Raw genomic sequence first — 21603 nt, 5'->3', positions numbered from 1 at the left:
GAGGAAGAACTGACCTCATTTCTTTCCCTCTTCTGCCACAGTTCCACAGAGTCATAAGCCATTGCTCTTGACTTGGCTGTATCTTACGGCAAGAGCAAGTAATTTCCTTAGCTCAAGGCAGAGCTTGCACTTTGTCCCTGCTTCTATTACCTAGTTCACAAATAGGCATATAAAAAGCTAATTGCATTTGCCAGCTGTATTCTAGGAAAAGGGCCCTCTTTCTGGAAGGCCTCTTTCAGGAATTTTTAGCAGGTATCGCTCACCTGATCAGCCTTCAGCTTGTTTTGCAGGCTGTGAAACAACTGCTGCTGTTTAGAGGAGCATCTGTGAGCAATGTAGTTTGCTCTTACAGTCGCATGTAGGACTGCAGCTCCAACACTGGGTAGAATGTCTATTGTCACACTTGTGTGCCAGGCTCAGGGCATTCAACTGGAGTTGTTTCATTTAAAAACTTCCCTTACCACTTCTGGCAGCTATTCTGGCTCTGGCTGAGAATCCATGATGCACAAAGTTGAATTCATATCTCTTTTCAATTTGTTCTTACATATACATTTTCTTTCTTCTTTTTTTCCACCAAGTGTTAGCTTTAGTCCTGGACAATTTCCTCTCCAAAATTCCTAGATGCTTTGGATCAGACTTTTCTACTTTATTTTCTTTCTGCCCTTTAAGTCTCAGCACCATCTGACTGCAGATTTGCCCTATAGCTTCCAAGTCTGCTGAGACTCATACACAAGCATCCAAGAGCAGCTGTCCTGTCTCTTTGCACGGGCCAATTCTTACTGAAGCAGTTACTTAAAATAGTTTTCACCTATTTATAATCTTGAAAACTGTATAGGTGAGGCTTACGTGCACACATTGTTCTACTTGCTCTACAACTTCCCTGCTGCAGGACATGATGCACTGCTCTACATGGGAGAGCCTGGGCATGTGAGCAGCCAGGTCTTGGTGTTTGTTCTCCTGGTGGAGAACACAGAGATGAAGACAGATTGCAGGAAGTACTCCTCAGGGAGCAAAACTAAGGAAACAACCCGAGATCACACACAGATTTCTGCCTGTTCTGTCTGTGATTTTGCCCCGGCACTACAGACCTCTTCCTGGGGCAGCCTGGACAACAGCTCACAAGCCAAAGCCATCACCTCAGGCAGGCCAGAAGCTCAGCAGATCCAGATTCCTGAATCCTTCTTTACATGCTCCACCAACTCTGGTCAGTGATTAAGGCTTGCTGGTTGCAGTATGGACACCTCAGACGCAATTACTGGGGCTTTAGAGGAGCTGTTGCCCTGAGAAATCTCTTCAGATGTCGCTGGATACAGCATTTCCTCCCAATTGCTGCCAACAAAAACCATCTGGAACTGTGAAATATGAGTCATACAACAGTCATAACAAGAGTTACAAAGGGTATACCATATCTAACTAATCTGGCCAATTATAAGAAAAGCATTTGCACGACAAGGATGTAACTATTAGAAAAAGTTATCACAGCCCTGCAACAAAAGATAGACATCTTTATTGCTTCTCTGATTTCCTGCGTTGCGCCGCAGTCCAGTGACATAAGAAGTTCCCATGTTTCTCTAAGACACTGTCATTACTTCATTCAAGGTATTAAGAACCCTGAGGAGATAGGAGCCATCCACCTCACGTAGCCCAAATACCTCAATGGCTATTGCATCCACCAGCATGGGAGGCAAGGAACACCACACTGCATCTTCATGACACTGTGGGATAAAGAAGGTTATTCTATTGCTCATGAGTGGTACAGCTCAACAATAACTTGAGCCAGACGTATACACCTACAAGGCACCTAGCCCTTACATGTAACCAGACTTGGTTGCACGGGAAAACTGTTGTGTTGTGCAGGTATAAAAGGTGGTAAGCACTTAGAATAAATGCCTTTTGTTCTGCACCAGTGAACGAGTCCGCACCTCATTTGCCCCTCCAGCAAGAGAACCCCGGGGCAGCCCTGTGACATGAAACCACTAGGGATTCACACGTTCTCTCCAGCAGTCACCTTGCAGGAAGGCTCACTGAAGGTCCCACACATCATTCTAGGTCAGGCAGAAAAATCAAAGAAGATATTCCCTTTGCCCCAGGTCTCTCTCCACACTGTGCTCTGTGCCCCACTCACCTCCTGCCCTTCCACCCAGACCAAACTGGTTACTGGGGTCTCGATCCCCTCATCCAGGTCATCAATAAAGATATTAAACAGGACAGGTCCCAATACTGACCCAAGGAACGCCACTCATGACCAGTAACCATCTGGACGTAACTCCATTCACCACTACTCTCTGGGCTCAGCCCTCCTGCCAGTTCTTTACCCAGCAAAGAGCACACCTGTCCAAGTCATGGACTACAGGAAAGTATTGTGGGAGGCAGAGTCAAAGGCTTTACTCAAGTCTAGGTAGATATCCCTCACTCAACAGAAGGGCCAACTGGTCATAGAAGACCTGCCTTCCATAAACCCATGTCGGCTAGGCCCAATCCCCTGATTGTCCCATACATGCTGCATGACCACACTCAAGGTAATCTGCTCTAACAGCTACATCTCAAGCAAGATCATGGCTTGAAAAGATGGAGTATGGAGACTCTTCTCAGACAAAGGACACTGTGCTCTGAGGTCACACTGGAGTAATCACGTGAGTAACCGTAATCCCTTCCAACTGCAATTCTTATGGGGCTGCCATTAGCACAATACTTCCCAGTCTGAATCAGCGTGGTTGTTTATTCAAACAGTGTGGGAGACGTGAGACCGCATACACAAATGGAGGTGATGAGGTAATTGCACAGCCACCTTGCCTCTGAGGCAAGATTCACCAGAGAACATCAGAAGTGATATTTATTTCCATAGAAGGTTAACCTTTACATCAACGTATAAACGAGATTCTTGCGCAGATGGTAGGGAAGCTACTTTGCTTTCTATTTCTAATTGCCAAGAAGCTGAGGAAATTGTTCCTAAGGGAGGAAACAGTGGGTGAAACACTTTTACTAGCTGACAGATTGTGTGAGCTAGCTGCTATCAAGAGGGCATTGTACTCAGAGTCAGAGAAAAATCCCTACAGATCGTTTCCCCCATGAACTCCTGGTTAAATAGAGAAAGGAATCCTGAAACATGCATTATTCGTTACTATTTTTTGATGAGGCACCTGAGTGTCAGCGCACAGACAAGCCAACAACAATATATCCACCACAAAAGGAAAACACCTCCACGTTTCCTTTCACAGCAGGAAAGTTGAACATCTAAACATCGGAAGAGTCTGACGTGGATGAAACTATTCTCTGCAATTAAAATGGAACACATTCAACTCAGTAAAGAAGAATTTCATTCTTCGTTATTGGATTGCAGCTAATTAAATCAGGCTGAAGGACTGAGTTGCGCTAAAGATGTTTTGTTTGGAGAGTTGGTCATATTTAGACAAATGTAGTGCCAAGGTTTTTTAAACAGCATTTTTATTTGCATGATCTGTCAGAGCATGAAAACTTGAGAGCACAAACCACTTTGGGCTGAGCAGAAGTGACAGTTCTCACAGCAGCACAGTGAGCTTCATCCTCCCTCACAGTAAACATCAGGTGAATTGCACCATGCTTCACTCAAGGACTACCTCCAGGCAAAACCTCATCGCTAAGGCACCTCCAGGTACCCATCTGACTGCTGCCATTCTCCCAATGAGAGACACCAAGCCACCCCTTTGGATGGATGCCTTTCTGGTATCCAAATAGGAGGTGAGGAGGAGGATGCAGATAGAGGCTGCTGCTGAGCAGGGCAACAGCCCTCACCCTTGTGGCTTCCTCATTTCTGCACAGCTTCCCTTCCCTGGCAAGAAGATGGCTTTGATCCATTCATCCAAATGGATTTCTGTTGTTCTCAGATGACCTCTTCATACTGAAGTCTCTTGCTAAGGGAACTGATTTGTTTTTCCCCACCTCCTTTTGAGCTGCAGCCCTCTGAGGGGGCCACACAACGTTATCTGACATTGATTTTTACTTACTGAAGGCTTTCCATCTGTTTCAATTTATGGAGATAAATTTCTTTCCCACAAAGCACAGCTAAATGCTGGCAACCTATGAGTCAGACCCCTCAGGCTGGTCATTCATCATATTTTACTTGTTGCTTACATTCTTGCTACTATTTTTTAGTCAGTCTTGCCAATTGCTCTACATGGAAGAGACTGAAGTTTCAGAGAAAAAAACTGCAAGTGAGCAACTTCAGAGAACTCATATTCTCAGCATTCTCCAAGACTGCTTCCAAGAAGGGACGAAACAAAAATGTAGACTTCCATTTTCCCTTCCTGCTTTAGGAATAGCCATAGATCTCAAGCAGCCACTACTGCCTCCAGCTTTTCATTTATTAAAATGAAAGAGCTCTATTGCCCAAATGCACTTGTTGTGAAGGCACGATCAGAAGTCTTCTGCCAAAAGGGAACAGAAGGGAGGCAGCACAGGCTATTGACACAGTGTCCAACCACCCTTCTGCACAGCTGCCAGCTCTCAGTTCCCTATTAGCCATTCAAGACAGACATTGAGATTACGATATGTATGCTAGAAATACAACTGCAGGTAGAACTGAGCTACAAAGTGGAACACAACATCAGAAGATATGAGGATGGACATAGAGAACAAGCTAAAATTCAGTGTGTACAGATTTTGTTTATGGAGGAAATGGCCAATGGGAACTCAAACACTATAAGTCCAATACATGCTCCAGCCCATCTACCTGATATGCACTTACTGATATGCACTGATACACTAACTCACAAGGCTGATAGTCACCTATACATAAACTAGATGTCTGGATTCAGCCCAATTCAGTAGAGCAGGCATCAAGACAAATGATCTTATTCTCCAACAAAAACTAATTACTAATCAACCAGAGTTATGGTTTCGAGCTCATTTTCTTTCCCTGATTGGAAAAGCACACTGGAGACACAAACACCTAAAAACTGGACAGAAAGATGGAATCAGCAGGCATGAATCCAAACAGCCCAAAGCTTTTGAAAAATGAGAAGGAATGAGGTTAGCCAATTTGGGATTTTCCACAAAAAAAAATCACACACGAATAATTATGCTATTTAATACTTCGGTACATGAGAAAAATTAGAAACACTTGAGAAACATCCAAACTATAATACAGGGTTCATTTAATGCAACGTGAAGTTGGTTCAAACCCAGAAATTATTGAAAATCATATCACAAAATGATAGCGAAACACCAACAAGTAAAAGAGTCCATCAGGAATGGAAACAGGGCCCCCAGAGCCTTCATCTCCTTCAGCTTCATTCCCCAGCAGGATACGTGCTCCCACATTACACAACAACATCCAATTTTCTTAAGTGCTTCTTCACTGCACCGTCCATCCCACCCACATAATATCTGCCTGCAGGTGTTATCTGGATAAAATCTCCTTTTCTGCATAGCCCTCTAAAAAGGAAAGATCCAGGAAATAACTCCATCACAGTTTGCCTTATGTACGCTCAGTGCTCTCACACACTGCCCAGGAACAAATGCAGCTTTCCCTCACTACGCAGTGAAACTGGAAGTGCAAACCAAGTCCTTCTCTTATTGTCCCTAGCAAAGGTAAATGAATTCATAGAGACTTGGATACTACAGATCAAAAGATGCACACTGGCACCATGCACAACCTGCAGATAATCATGAGATAATCCCATCACAGCTGCTGAGATCAGCTGTAGAGACGAGGATGGCAAACAGGAGCACAGTGAGTTGCAAAGGGTGAAAGGCTCCAGGTTAGGAAGCAACAAGTCACAGCCACCAGGCTCCCATGTGTGCAACCAGGACTGCCTGCAAGCTGCTCTGCAATGCTCCAATGGGGACCTTCCTCTCCTCAGCCCTCTTAGCATCACTTCCCCAAGGACAGCTTTTTGCTGGAGCTGGCAGATGCACATTTTTGTGCAACCGACCAGATTTAGATCATTGGCATGAAGTTTTAAGGTCACGAAAAACAATTACGCATCTACAGGTCGTGTATTTGCCAAACAAATATTGTTGGTTTTCTTCTGAAAGTTTTTCATCCCTCCTATGGAGCTGGGGGGAGCAAATACAGCCAAAACAAATTAATATATTGTATACTCTTACAGTGTAATAAGGTCAAACCCTTAACCTCCACCCCATAGTGAAAGCAGGAGAGGAAACACATCATAAAGCCTTGATCTGAATGAGTTGATAATTAAGCATCAGCTGGCACAGCAGCTTGAGATGACCATATGCAGAAAGGGAGAGGGGAGTTACACTGCAAGCCTGGATTATTATGACTATAATCATTATGTGAAGAAAGGGGATGCTGAATCACCAAGTGACATTTAGGAGATAGGTGGGAAAAAAAGGGGGCTGGAGTGACTGTTATGGGATCTACTCCCCTAATACTTCATTGCAGCTTTCCTTGCAACCAAGTACCTGCATGCTCATGTGAGAGCAGCTGCATTCCTACCAGCAGAAGCTTTATTTCAGCTATTGCTCAGTAGTGGTTGTTTCCTCATAAGTCTGCTTAAACCCAGAAGGTAAACTCAAATTTTAAAAAAGAAAAATCCAGATCTAGCACTGACAAAGACGGACTTGATAACACTGGTCCTTTTTCTCATAGAAAAGAATCTAAAATTGAGCAAACCTGGCCTGATGCAGGCTGTTGCCATCCAGCTTTGCCCCTGCAGCCCCCCACCTGGGTACTCTGCCGTCTCACAGCCATCTCCTTACCCACTGCACACCCTTTTGCAGAGTATGAAGAAATCTACAGCACCTGGGGCTAGTGAGAAAACAGACTGAGATGTTCCAAAGTCTTTCCCAATTGGAAGCACCTGCAGTCCATGCCTTCAGAGCACAGCCTGCTCTAAACACTGCAGCCTCTGGCTCAGTGTTCATCACCCTGAGAACCAATCAGAATCTAAAGGTGTAATTAAAGTGGAAAAAACACCACTCCTTCCATGGGGCTTTAATCAGACATGTGTGGCTGTCTGCAGTGTTTACACAGCCAGACCATAAAACACAAAGGGCAGCACCAGAGCACAGCTGCGTCCCCTACTCACACTGTACCCCAGAAACTAAGCCTGTGCTGCCTTGGGACCTCACTGTGCCATCATCTCTTACAGCACGGAGAGAACAAGCAAAAGCCATGCAGCACTTGAGCTGAGACTTTCTGGAGCTGGGGAAGAAGCCAGGGAGGGTCTGGACAGAAACATCAGGACACAAATGGGGAAGCATCGCACACCCTGGGGTAGTGGTGCTGAGATGCTGCCCCGTCCCTGTAGCATCCCAGGGCTGGGTGCTGCTGGGAGACCCTTTCCACCCAGTTTCACCCAGTTTCTTTCCAAGTAAGAAGGCAGAAAGACTTTGCCATTGGACGTTTATCTGACCATGTTTGAAGAGCAATAAATTCAAGGCACTCAGTCTCAGATTTTTGCTTTCTTTCTTAGTTCTGGGAGGATTTTAGAACATTAACATGCCATCTCAAAAGCAGCTGCCCAAAAGCTCACTCCTACATACTTGTAGAAATATGCTTGCAAGGCATTCATCTGTTTCCTCCTTTCTAAAAAGGGTCAGAAGATCCAGCTGCCCAGAGTCTATCCATGGCCTTGGGCACCTCCAGGGATGGGGCATCCTCGCTTCTTTGGGCAGCAATGCCAGAGCCTCACCATTCTCTGAATAAGCAATTTCATTCCAAGATCTAAGCTAGATTTCCCCTCTTAGTTTACAACCTTTTCACATGTACCACTGTTAAGAGACTGTAAAAGCCTAGCACACAATCAGGTTGTGCTTATCACTAAGAAAACACACCATCAGAAGTTATTTCCTAGGCTTTCAGAAGTCCCTACAACTTGTTTGGATGAAAACAAAAACATCAGGAAAGAACAATATCCTCTGTCTGCAGAATGAGGAACCAATCCTAACCCAAGCAGAGGCAGTAGTTCACACAGCACCCAGCCATTTCCAGACAGGAAGGCCAACTATTCAGACAATATGTTTTCAATATAAAAAAATATAGTAGAAAAATACTCCATCAAGGTTTATTCTGTGCCAAAGCATGCACGACCCAACAAAGCTTTCTCACTGCAATTTTGCAATGCGTGCTGCTAACCACAGGTAAGGCCTGGCATCTCACGCCTTCTGGAGAAGGTCTGGCTAAGATGCTCCTGGGCAGTCCCAACATCAGCCACTGGATGGCCATCCTGCTTTGCACAGGAGTGGCAGCGCTGACAGCGTGATCCCCCAGGGCTGGGTACCTGCTGGGACTGTGCCAGCAAGGGAGAGGGGGGGTCCGAGGGGACCCCAGCACTGCCCAAGGTAACAGCTGACCCGAGAAGGTAAGAGCATGGCCAGGAGGCCTGGGGAGAACAGGCACTTCTTATACTAGCAGTGAAATCTCCTCGTATTTCCCATTTCACCCAGCAGCGTTTCACTATAGGTCCATTCCTGTGGGTCTGAGTGAGATGAGCTCCTTCCTTAGACACTTTGCATTACAGGGGAACATGTACATCTGCTACAGCATGGGGACATTTGGAACGCGGGAGCACTAAACACCACTTGGCCTCTGATGCTCTGATTTGGATCAGTTTGGTCTCTAGTACAAAAGAGCCTGCAGTGCTCTTCCCCTATGCCAAGAAAGCCCAGCAGCCAGGGCACATCTCCAGGCACAGCCTCCGCAGTCTCTGCTATCTAATCATCTAATCTCACCCTGCCCCTTCCCTGCGGCTTGTTAGATGTGGTGATGTCAGCAGCTCAGGGTATCCCATGCCATGCCCACAGGGCACTGCTTGTGCACAGCTTCCCACTGACACCAGCTACACCAGTCCCTTAGTATTAGTCCTCAAGCATTTTCTGGGAAGGCACATCAGTTCTGGGAACACCAAGCTACAGGCAATCCCTGACTGCAAGTGGGTGCAGAGGGCAGATTTAGACTGGATATAAAGAAGAAGGCTTTACACCACTGGCAGTGAGGCAGTGGCACAGGTTGCCCAGAGAGGCGGTGGTTTCTCATTCTTGCAGATAACCAAGATCAGGGGATGGGCTGTGAGCACTGATGGAGCTGTGGGTGCCCTGCTCAGTGCAGGGGTGGGATCTGACAGCCTTTAAAAGTCCCTTCCAACTCAAATGATTCTATGAATTAGTATCAAGGTGCCCATCTTGGCTCCTATCAGGCAGGTAGGCAAGAACGCTCAAAACAAGGCAAATGGAAGAGACCAGTCACATTTAAGTGCAATTTTGTCTAAACTTCCTGTTTTACAAAACAAAGCAAAGCAAAAAAAAAAAAAAAAAAAAACACTCCCCCAAAAAATAAAATGAAAGAGTAATACTCTACCCTTCTGATTTGTTTTGCTTTCATTTACAAAGAGGATCGAGACTTAAAGTCTCCTCAGCCAAGACTGCTCCACAAACTCTTTTCTGACAGGAGAGCAAAGTGACAGTTAGCAAGAGCCATGAGCTCAAAAACTGTTCTCAGAAGCGCAGGAGGAGGGAAATGAGCAGCATTTTCTGCATGCACCTGATTCCATCTTCATGATCCCAAACAGGATGAGTTTCCCTGGTGCCCTACAGGAAAGAAATTGAATTAGACATCCCTTTTGCAAGGAAAACAAACAAACAAAAAATAAACAAACTTTCAGACTTCCTGTATCAGCCGTTAAGGAAACTATGCTCAGCAAGAACGCTTTCCTCAATTCCCTTCCTTTTGGCAGTGCTCAGAGGGTAGCAGAGGCAGGAAGCTGCAAGTAATGCATTTCTCAGGGGTGCTCAAGATAAAGAGATAGATCTGTGGTTGAGTTTTAAGACTCCAAGGCTGGAGCACAATCCACTCAACCACAGCCACAGCATGCCATGCAATCAGTTGGCACCCAACAGAAGCCTTTGTTGCATTCAGAGAGAGGAGCCCAACCAATTCTGCAATCACAAACCAATGACAGTGTTCTGCTGGAGCCCAAAGCTCCATTGTTCCCCCAGCAATTCTACAATAGAAGAGTAGAAATGTATCTGTAAATAAAACAAGGGCTAAGAAGGGACCCAGAGAGGTTGTGGATGCCCCATTCCTGGAGGTGTTCAAGGCCAGGTTGGATGGGGCCCTGGGCTGCCTGGTCTAGTATTAGATATGGAGGTTGGTGGTCCTGCCTGTGGCAGAGGAGTCAGAGCTTGGTGATCCTTGAGGTCCCTTCCAACCCAAGCCATTCTATGGTTCTATATATGATTCTATAATATGGTGGGCAGTGTGGGAGTGTACACATGTTCCCTAAAATACAAGGTGTCTAAGGAAAGAGCTCACCTGCTGAAGTTAATGATTCTCAGAAGTGCCAAGCCAAATGCAGCTGATCACAATATCAGTGAGGCACCTGCATGGAAAAGTGGCATCAAATCCCCACTGTCAGGCTGGTTTTTGAAACAAATCTTTCTACAGGAGTAATGCTGGAGACAGAAAAGCTGCAGCCCATACAGCTTAGGGCCTCAGCCTAGGGAAGGGAAGATGGTGTTGTTAGTGATATAGATAAGTGCAGCTTGACTAAACACAATTAAAGACAGTTGGAGATAAAAAAAAAAAAAAAAAAAAAAAAAAAAAAAAAGAATAAAGTGCATAAAATCATTAACAGAATGTCTCCAAAATAAGGAAGTGACACCAATAAAGAACTGTTATCTGTAACTGCTCTTTCATTCCAGGTGTTTTCCCATCACTTAGCAGTTATTTTATAGATGGTCCTGACCTAGGAGAGGAGTGTGGGGAAAAAAAGCTGGAAGCTTCTCCCCCCCTTGTTGGGGCACATCCTCAGCCTGCAGGGCCAAAAGGGCTTTGCATCAAGGTGTCCTTCAGTAGAGTGCACATCTTGAATTGGGATCTTCTTGATGGGATCTTCTGGGCTGAGCATTACAAGGTAACTAAAAGCCTGTGTAGAAGGTTGCATCTCACTGGGGATGCTGAACTCCAAGAACTCACATTAGGAGCAATGGTTGCTCCTCGTTCATTCATGCAGCTCATGAAAAGTACCCACAGTTCATGAAAATAAAGACACAGAAGCCATAAATTTCAGAGCAGATGAATTCCCATCCTTACAAGCAAAGGCTGCCTCACCAGAAAGAGCAAGAAAGGAAAAAAATGAAGGTTTACTTCGTCATCTCTTGCATTTACTAACTGCTCACAAAAACATTTCTGAGGTTTTAGAGATTCCCATGGCTTCATGATCCCTTTTCACTGTTTCTCAGGAAGCAGTGATAGTGTTTAAGAAAGCATGGCCATGCATTGTGGTCCTTTTCAACCCAGGGCATTCTGTGATTCTATGATTCCCCTCTGTGCATACAGCAGGATGAGACCACTGCATGAGGACAGCCAATAACACACTGACATTCTCTTTCAGTACATCCCCCAAAGGACCAGGTTTGCTGGCCACCAAACAGATGGCAGAGCACACAGAGAGATGCAACCACACAAACAATGCCTTTAAACTACACATATTTGTGCTGTCTTCCAGGAGGTCAGCATTACATCCACATGGTTTCGCCTTTTCTCAGAAGTGATTCTGCCTCTCAGATGCCCTGCTCAGGAAGTCCTGCATGGTCTCAATCATTTCTCATTACACTGTGCTCTGCGTGGTCTTTTTAAGAAGATCCCAATTGCAGCCAGGGACCTGACATGATACTGCAATACAAAAAATGCCATGAATCACAACAAGTCTTACATCCCTATACAAGTTTATTACCCTTTAATTCTAAAGCTAATAGGTGCTGATTCCTCAGACTGCATCCATTTCAGTCACAGCCAGGTGTACAGAATTCCCATCAATGCAACACACTGCAGCCTCCCCTCAGACTGTGCTGCTTTGGAAACAGACAGATGCTAAGCATCACCTCCTGAATATAACAAGCAGGATTGTGATGACCAACATGAAGAGGGGATGAGGGTCAGAGGCTCTGCTTCCCCATGGCAGAGCCACAAAATGCTTCCAGAGCTCAGCCAGCATGATGGGCTCCAGTCCTCAGCTGCAGCAGAACAGCCTCTGAGCAACAGTGTTGCTCACATGCCTAGAAGCCAGACAACCATGAAATGAGAAACCTTCTGGCATTCCCTAAACCTATTATATCCAAGAGAAACAAGACTCTTTGCTTTCCAGGGAAAACAGGAGCTGAAATCAAAGTCAGCCCTCAGTGGAAACATGAGCAGCTCTGCTGCAAACAGCTCGGATTTACTCTGCACCTCCCCAGTTGGAGGGGCCACACTCTGAACCAGAGCATCCTTTTTGGGTGGTAGATATCACTGGGGAAAAACAGCTATTATTTCCATGTTTGTTTTGTTGCCTTGTGTGCTTTCTAAAGGTCTCCCCAGTGGCTTCAATACATAAACAGCTCTTGAGATAGGCTGAATGGAATTCTGTACTTGCTGGTTTGGTCTAAAACTTGAGGCATTCTCCTCACTACCCCCACTCCCTGCAGAAAAGTGAACTTTTGGCAGTTGCGAGTAGAAAACTCACAGCCTGAGAGCAGGGATGTAACATCAAACTGACCAGCAGGGCTGCCTGGCGCAGGCAGTGACAAGGCTCATGGGCTCTGTGCTGGCAGGGACTCACAAAGCTATCCCAGCACACATGGAGAGCAGCTCCAGCTCACCCAGAGCCAGACCTGCTGGCCAGGAGTGGGCCTTCAGACAGCATTCCTGACCTTGGCAGTCCCCCCCAGCATTTACTGCAACCTCTGCTCCCACTCTCCAGCAGTATCCTGAAGAATGTGCTCACTGACTACAGACTCCTGACCTCTGCTGTGTGCCCAGGTTGTTAAATGATGACCCTGCAGACCGCACTCAGGGCAGCAGTACACAACCAGGCTCCTGGAGAAGCAGCACAATTTCCAGCAGCTACAAACATCTCTATGGCTTGTCAGATGGAACTCATCCCTTCCTGTCCCAGCCCTCCCCATGGAGCAGCTCAAACCTATCTGCATCCTATTATGTGAGGATTCCTGGTGCTGGGCTCTAGGGGAATACCAACAGGCAGAGTAATTAGAGAAAGCCAGCACGAGGCCAGTTCCTGGGTTGAAAACTTTTCTAACTTCAGACATTTTTTCTAGACTAATAATATTAATCTTGAAAACCAGTTTAAATTTTTGTTCCTGAAAACATTACAGTAATGTGAATGAAAATAATTAGCTCTGTACTTCCTGAAATTACACATCTTCTCAGACAAGGGCTTTGAAACAACAGGAACAGGGCATTTTTCAATCCTTAGGAAGGCTTTGTGTGCCCCCAAACCTGCCTATTTCAGAGAACAATAATAACTTTCCATACAAAACCTTGTTTCTTTTTATGGGGCTGACGAGAGAGCTCTGTAACCCCACCAAGCTCACAGCAGGAGTGACTGCCTCCAATATCAGGAGTAACCCCAGCTCCATCCCTCTTCTCTCAAGCTGCTCATGCATCAGGACACAGCAATGCAGCAGGCAAAGATGTAAGGCCTCCAGCATCTCTGAACAGCACCGAATCGTGGGTGGGCACAGGGCAGGAAGGTGGCCCTGCTACAGGCAGGGAACCCCCCAGCATATGGGATAAGGAAAGCCATTGCCAACAACACTGCCCGTGTTCAACCTGCCAGAAGAAACTCAGCTCCCTGGACGCTGCATTTCGACAGATTTATTTTGCCTTCTTTAGGGCAGCCACCACAAAGGCCTTCTGAGCAGCGTGGGCAGATGAAGGAGCGTTACAGAAAAAGCCCCACAGCACACCGCAGGCCCTGTGCAGGAGCACCAACCGTGACTGCTCAGAACCACAAAGGAATGGAGAGATCCACGCAGCCCATTCCCAACCGCAGCACCTCAAAGTCCAAACGAATTCTTGGCAAGCTGACTGAGGAGCAGACTTCATGCCTACAGGAGAGGTCCTGCACGCAAGTGGCAGCAAATGAACGTGCTGTTCTATACCCAGGTGGGAGCTACAAGGAGGGACCTGCCAACATACATCAGCACAGAACATTGCTGCTCTCCAGGACCCAGAGCTACTGCTAACAGCAGCTCACAGCACACCGACCTCAGTGCCTGGGAGAGAAAAGGGGAAACCTAACCCCAGCCCACACCTCAGCCCCCAGAACATCCCCAGTTCCTCCACAAGAAAAGGGGAAAAGCAACGTGGGGCTGCGTCCTGTTTTGCAAACAGTGCAGAAAGGTAGGCAGGGTTATACAGGCAAAGGAAGCCAGGAGAAATCAGCTTGGAGGCCAGCTATGTGGTTATGTTCAATTTGATTTAGAAATTTCATTATATCTTTCTGTATTTTGCTTTTGTATGTCCTTCAGCAAAAGGGCTCCATTCAGTATATGCATCATTTGCGTCACCATCCCTCCTCCCGCTGCCAAACAGAAGTAGCAGCCTTCATTTCCTTGCTCTGGAAGAAACAAAAGCTGCACCCCACACCCCCTCAGAAACCAGATGTCCAACTACTGTTTGCTCCCAATGTCACACACACACAAAAAAAGAGATAAGTAACATGAGAAAAACCAACAAAACCTGACGCCATGAGCAGGGATCACATCTGGCAGTTCTGGAAGAAACACGGATAGGAAATGCAGCACATCACCACGTCACCCTGAGACACAGGGGAGACCCACGTGTGTGCAGTTCTGTTGTGCAGCATTACCGTGTCTGTGCTGAAACACGAGGGGAAAAAACACAAATCAGAAATCAGCACAGAAGCCACAAGAGATCCAAATCACTGCCTTACAACTTGGTAAACATTAATCTTCTGCAAGAAATAAGATAATTGCTACCTCGATAAGAGATTTTTAAAACTAGCCTTTATTGAATCACTTCCAAAATAAAATCATTGCTTCGGTCCTTTGCAAGCAAACAAACAAACAGCCATGACAACAGCAGACACAGGCAGGATAGCAGCACTCATTTCCCAGATTCTGCTCCCATCTGTGGGCTGGTCGCAGCTCGGCTGTGCCCAAATCGCAGGGGAAAGCCTTCTTCCATCAGGCTTCCCCCATCTGAGCCCTCTACAGAGCACCTCCTTCCTTCAGCCGGGTTCCTGCACACAGCACAGCCGAGCCCAAAACAGCCCTGAAAGTTTTCATGGCCATAACCAGGCTCAAAGCGACTGGCAGCTCCAGCAGAAGCCCAGCAGGGACATAAATGTCATGAAAGACATAAGTGAAGGTGACAGCCCGCCCAGAGTTACACAAATGAAATCACAGTGGCTGAAAAGGTGACTGTGGGTGACGACTGCTCTGCCCAACTGTCTGGTTTGGGATAGGCAGCATGACTTCTAAGGGGTTCCTCTGGACCAAAGCTGAGGCTTTAAAAGAAGAATTATAGAATCACCGAGGTTGGAAAAGACCTACAAGATCATCCAGTCCAACCATCCACCTATCACCAACAGTTCTCAGTAGACCATGTCCCTCAACACAACATCAAGAAGTGGCTGTATCTATGAAGAATGGCTCATTTTTTGAATTAAAGCAGTTGAAAGGTTTGTTTCATCCAGAATTCAGAGGCAAGGGAAAGAAGAACAGGGAAGGAAGTTATCAACAGTATGACAGGCACAATGCAACACACCTGTGCTCATCTAGTAACCCCTCTATAAGGAGCATGGCCAAATATGACTCCATCGGAACATCCCTCTGAGATAAGCTTTGAAGGGCCCAGGAACCAAAGGGAAAGGGCCGCTGGGTTTGAGGAATGCACTCATCACCGAGCAGAAAGCACAGAAAGGATAGATTTATGAGTAGCCTTCCTTCTAAGGAGGAGCAAAGGAAGCAGATCGCCTTCTTTCTATTCTTGGCCCTGCTCATCTCAGGCCCACAGAGCAGGTAGGGTGGATAATAATACCAGGACTCAACATTTGTCTGGAAGCTGACAGCTCTGTGGGAAAGTGATTTGACCACTCGTCATCCCCCAGGCCACCCACCTGCCATCTCCATTGGGACATTCAGAATCCAGCCATCCATCTCATTAGATGTCATCCAAGATCAAAAGGCACCGGAGGTGGGACATCACCACAGCTGAGGTGCAGAGAGAAATCATGAACCACAGCAGAGATCCAGTTCCTTTCTCTGGGAAGCAGAGATCCAGTTCCTTTCTCTGGGAAGAGCCTCAGGGCTTTTTAGCACAGCCTGGATGTTTGGTTTTTGTTTGTTTGTTCTTTTCCTTTCAGCAGCTCTTGGGAAGACAGAAAGCCCATTGGGCTTGCTACAGCCTTTGCATGAAATATCTTGTCCTTATGTCTCTGGGACAACTGCAGAAGGAACATAAGAGTTTGCTCCTCCTTCCCCAGGGCACCTCTTGGGAGGAGCAGTACTGCTGGAGGGATTCTTAGCTGGGGGAAGAGCCCAGAGGCTTCGGTACCCAAAAGGCCCTTTCTTTGCCCGAGTCAAAAGAACTTGCTCCAGGAAGGAGGAGGAATCAGCAACCAGCCCTGATCCTTCCTGGGAAAGTGAAACCTCCACGATTGTTGTCTGAGCAGATCAGATTTCCTCTCGTTGAGAAAGTCACTGCTTTATTTTGGATCTTGCAGTTCATAGCTCCCACTCAGTTTTGTTGTGAGTGCTCCAACAGAGCTGTGAGACAAGGCAGCTGTCCCACAGCCAGAGACCATCCATGTGCAAGTGAGAGCACCAGAGACAGAGCAACGTGGGGACAGTGGATGTGGCTGGAGATGGCTTTCATCTGAGATGATGGGGCAGCATTATAAAAATCAAAACATAAATAAGCATCCCAAAACCTAACAGACGAAATTCATTCTTACAAGAGTTTGCCTCTCCTTTTCTTGCTTGCTCTGAAGTTTCCTACAGCTGTTCTGGAAAGCTCTGTCCCATGCATCCATCAGTGGCAATGAACAGGTGATGATGGACACCATCCTCATTAGCCTTCTGCCCCATGCCTGACCATGGGGCAAAACCTGCCTTGACCCACCACTATTAGAAAACAGACCACAAGGGTGGGCTGCCCACAGCAGCCTAAAAGGACACTTACATCCTCCATTCAGCCCGTGGATGGTGCTTGAGGGGCAGTGCTAATTCATGCAACACACATCAGCAAACAGCAGCTCTGTCACATCACTCTACCCCCAGCCAAGGCATGGGGTGGGCAGGAACTCACAGCAAGGCAGGTGAGAGACAATGTGCAGCTCCATGAAATCTGAGGGATCCTGCACAGCTGCTGCCTCTCATCCTGCAAAAAACATTGCTGATGGAGGAACTGAGTTGCAGGTCTGTACTGCAAACAGTGAGAAAATTAGAGCTGCCCAACCAGGCATTGAGTACGTGCTGATAGCATAGAAAAGCCTAAAAAAAAAACCCCACTAAAATAGAAAATTACTCCACCTCTATTAAACTCCTCCATGCTGCTGGATTAAGGTTTCCCAGACAAAGAAGGGAATTACTCAGTAGAACACGCCAAGATCCACAGAGCCAGAGACGAGCTCCAGACAAGTGAGCTTTCCAAGCTCTGTGCTTTGTAGGTCAGAGGGTGACTGTGATCACACTCTTCCCAGTAGCAGTTTTCCTTTGCAGTGAGAGCCCAAGGTCTGGGTGCTGCTAGCTGGCTCCCTCGGGATGGAGATCAGTGCACAGTGTGATATGGATGGATGTGACACCACACTGTGAGCACGGAGCTGCCCTCCTCTGCAGCAATTTGGTTCTTCAGAGGAAAAACTTACCTGCACTGGGAAAAGGCATTGAAGCACTGCAGCCCAGCCGCTGCCTGCAGAGTTGGGGAGTTCGCAGCCCCTGCAACAAGCTCACATCGAGCTGACTCTGGCTGCCTGCAAGAGCAGGGAAGCATTTGACCCAGACTGAGGCTAGTCTCTTAGATGGGATGCAACAGCAGTATGGGATAGGGCAGATATCACAGCATCACTTTCATAGATAAAAATCAACCTTTGTCCTAAGAACTGCTCAGATTTTCACCCCTACAGCCTCCCCTGAGCAATTGCTGTGGCAGGCAGGGTGCTCACAGACCCCCAGCCATCCCCAGAGCAGGTCTGTGATCTAACGCAGTATTTCAGTTCAAGCAGCTTCTCCTCCCCTACCCTTGCTTCACAGGGCAGGATACATCCAGCCAAGCTCCCCCAATTCCCACTAAGGAGAGAACCACACTTCAGCCTTCCATACCTGACAAACTTCCACAGTCTCTCACAAAATGAAGGCAGTTACGCACTCCTCTAATTTCCCCCAAAGAGGAATAAGGCCCAGGTGCAGCCCACAGAGCCTGCAGCTGAATCCCTGGTACATTATTTGAAGTATCGATCGCCTTAAATAAGGCTGCTACCCCCTCCTCAAGGATCTGCCCTGGGAAAGGCAAGATGAACAAGAAGGAACATCTCTGGGTCCTTCCCCCAAGAAGGGATCAACTGAGGGCTCACAGAACCCCCACAATTCTGCAGATAGAAGAGGGCTCTACAGGAGCCCTCCCTTCCCACTTATTGCATCCCAACGAGCTGCGGAACCAAAAAGCAGTGAGCTTGAGCAGCCCCACTGCACCCAGCCAGCCCCACAGCATGAGAAACCCAGGATGGGGCAACACAAAAATCAAGGCAGGATCCACCTTCCCCATTCATCCCCATGAGAGCCATAAACTTAAATCCCAACAGATGGCACCAAAGCTGACTGGAAATACAAAGGAAATTGTTCTTAATCCCATTTTATTCCTTCTTCCTCTGCTGGTAGGAGGCAGCAGGGCACAGGCTTTTCAAACCTTCCCCACAGCTGGGATGGTGCCAGGACACTTTCCCTATAGGAGCCAGCCAAAAACTTGCTAGATCCAGCCTCATCCATGCTTCCAAGTGGAGAAGCAGCTGGATGGAGCACAGAGGAAAGCAATTGGAAAAGAAGCTTTAAAGAATCCCTCGTGTCAAGAAATGTTTACTACAGAAAATATCAGCGGAACCTCATTTTTCAAGAGGAAAAGCCTTTGCTCTGACATCTCTCATCTGTTTTATTAAAAGAGCCTTGGAGGAGGCTGAGATTTCAGAGGAGGTGCACAAGTCAGTGATTCACTTGGTGGGAGTGCTAAGAGCCTCAGAGCTGGAAAGCACAGAGCAAGCCGGGCAGTCATCATCTTTATGCTGTGTGTTGCAGGGAGCAAGGCAAGGAGAGGAGCAGGAGATGTGGGGGGACTGCTCTGCTTCAGGGACTGAGGTGTAACTGCAGGAAGGACATCAGACTGGGAAGTAACATCAGTCATATGATGGTGGTGGGTTGCTATGCAGTAATTTAACAAAGAAAGCATCCAACCCACTGGTAACGGCTGGCAGCTTTGGCTTGCTTTTAGCTGCTGCACGAGGAACAGAAGAGAATTTGCACCACATGCTGACAGCCGAGCGCCCACATGTCCTGCTCATGGGCTGAACTTCATACCTATAAGTAATCAGCAGAGTTGTTCATGAAGAATTAGCTGTTACTCCGTATGCACACAGCTGAGACCTGCACTCTTGGACCTGAGCAACACAGAATGATTATGGGAGATGCAGTCACAGCTCAACCCCTGCACAGCTGCAGGGGAATTGGGGCTGGTTATGCTCCCCATGGCTGGGAGCTCACGCTGTTGAAAGCGAGCATCAGAACAAAGCAAGACTGAACCACAGGTCAGAGGGGCTGGCTGCCTCCAAGCCTACAATGCACAAGCTGTCGATGCCAAAGTATCACGTTGCCCAGCTCGGCTATTTTTGCCTTGTGAGCAGCCTGCCCATAGCAGCAGTGTTCTGAGAAACGCTCACCCTGCTTCAGCCTGCCTCCAATCCAACAGCATCTCACCCCAGGGAAGTGCTCCCAGAGGCTGCTTTTTTCTCAGTATTCCCCTCCTGTGGGGGGATACTCTGCAACCTCGCTGCTCCTTTGCACTCTCACCTTCTACTGTGCTCTCCTACAAGCCACCAGGTCCCCCACAGCAGCTGCTGAAAGAGGAATGGAGCAGTGAGAGAGATGAAGAAGTCTGGCACAATGCAAGGGTTGTGCAAGGCAAGATGAGAAGCTGTCAGGAGCTGCTGACACACAAGAGCTGGAATATTTTTGGAGGATGTGCCACCAGCTTTGAGACAGCTCAGAGCAGCAGAACACCCCTTCTTATTTTCCCCCCAACTTCATAAGTTCTGAAATCTTGGAAGTTCCCCCAGGTAGAAAACCTCAGCGCTGTTCAGCTGTGAATTACAGCTCTGGGGAGCAGCCAGCACTACGCTCAGTGCTGGCTCTAGCAGCAGGGTTTTTACAAGTTTACTCATTCTTTTAGCCTCAGCAAAGCTGTTCTCATAGGACGTTCTTGCAGGAGAGAGCCATCAACATTTGGACACCTTCTGTTCCAGTACCATCGTGCTGGGAGGGAGGGTCAGCTCTGTCTTACTCCAGGAAGAAGGGTAGGAGGAACCACCACCAAAAGTAAAATATGTAAAGCAAAAGGATGATTCAAAAGGGGAAAAAGAGAGCTTTAGAGTGCTTTAGCACTGTTCAGACCGTATGCATCATAATGTAGTCACCTGGGAGCAGGTAGGAGCAAGAGCAAGAGCAAGAGCAAGATTATTCTCTATGCAAAACTGGAGAGCAGAATACTGGGAAGAAACAGAGGACAGCTTCACAGCCTGAACTTTGCAGAGAGCTCAAGAACCAACCCCAGTTTCCATACACCATCAGGACTCCTCTCTGGTTTCTGCCACCCCCTGGGCACAAACAGAACATGCAGCAAAACCTCCCTTCTGGAATAACAGAACTTACAGCTTCAGCACACTCCTGCTCCTTCCTTACCGCTCCTCTTGCCTCTCACTCTTCCTGCTTCTCCTTCAGCAGCTTCCCAAAGCCTGGAATTGCTCAGCTAACTCCAATGCTGTTTCTTCATAGTTCAATCCCTAACTGTAGGTGAAGGAGATATACTGAGCTGCCTCTCACCACAGCTGGCCACTCACTGAGCTTAAACACCACCAATTAGCACTGACCGCCTCTGCAAGGAGTTTTCCAGGCCCACAATGAGAAAAAAAAAAAAAAAAAAAAAAAAAAAAAGAAAAGAAAAAAACCTCCAAAAATGCTTCTAAGATGGATATGTAAAAGCAGAAACAATCAGATGTACAAGATTTATGATCAGCAAACAAATGGCTATTAAACAGGCAGCAGCCGGGAGCAGCGGGAGCTCTGGGCACAACCTGTACTAGCAGGAAAGAGTATTATCTGTACAGTGCATAATTGTTATAATTGTTCCTCCTGCCCATTGTTCCTTTTCTTTCAACCCTCCTCAAAACCCCCAGGGGTTCTGTATGAACAGCCACAGGAGTCAAAGAGAACTCTGCTATATTTAACAGCTCCTTTCCCACCCCCAAAATGGACCTGAGGTCAGCAGCCTTGACCTGACATTTCCATATTTCCTAACCTGAGTGTTCTTAAATCAGCATAGTGCACCAAATGTCCTTCTGCTTAAAGCACAGATTTCTGTCTATGAGTTAAAGGTGATGCAACCAATGAAGGAAAATAAATACACTCAACTACATCCTTCATGTCTGAGCCTATTCCAAAGATGCATTTTCAAACTGTGTTCACTAAAAAGCCATAAAGAAACCAGAGGATGAAAGAGCTCCAGCATTAACTGTGATGTGTAACAGAGGAAATAATTATCTAAAAATTAACAAAGCATTTCAGTGCTTGGGCATCCATTGGTTGGCAGTGAAT

The 21603-nt window shown here is 46.9% G+C and overlaps 1 protein-coding gene across 1 annotated transcript in view; it reads right to left on the bottom strand.

Moving 5' to 3' along the window:
- The window catches only part of LOC116232635 (uncharacterized), a 35659-nt gene extending 14786 nt beyond the window's left edge, over nucleotides 1–20873 (bottom strand). Inside the window, exon 1 of the mRNA XM_090121849.1 lies at nucleotides 20662–20873. The gene's annotated coding sequence lies outside the window, so the exon portion shown is untranslated. The remainder of the gene's footprint in view (nucleotides 1–20661) is intronic.
- Between the last annotated feature and the right edge of the window lie 730 nt (nucleotides 20874–21603).

This window comes from Phasianus colchicus, chromosome 20, assembly GCF_987193195.1.
Source record: "Phasianus colchicus chromosome 20, bPhaCol1.hap1.1, whole genome shotgun sequence".
NCBI classification, from domain to species: Eukaryota; Metazoa; Chordata; class Aves; order Galliformes; family Phasianidae; genus Phasianus; species Phasianus colchicus.
Note: the sequence above shows the minus strand (reverse complement) of the source record. Positions and strands in the feature narration are given on the sequence as shown.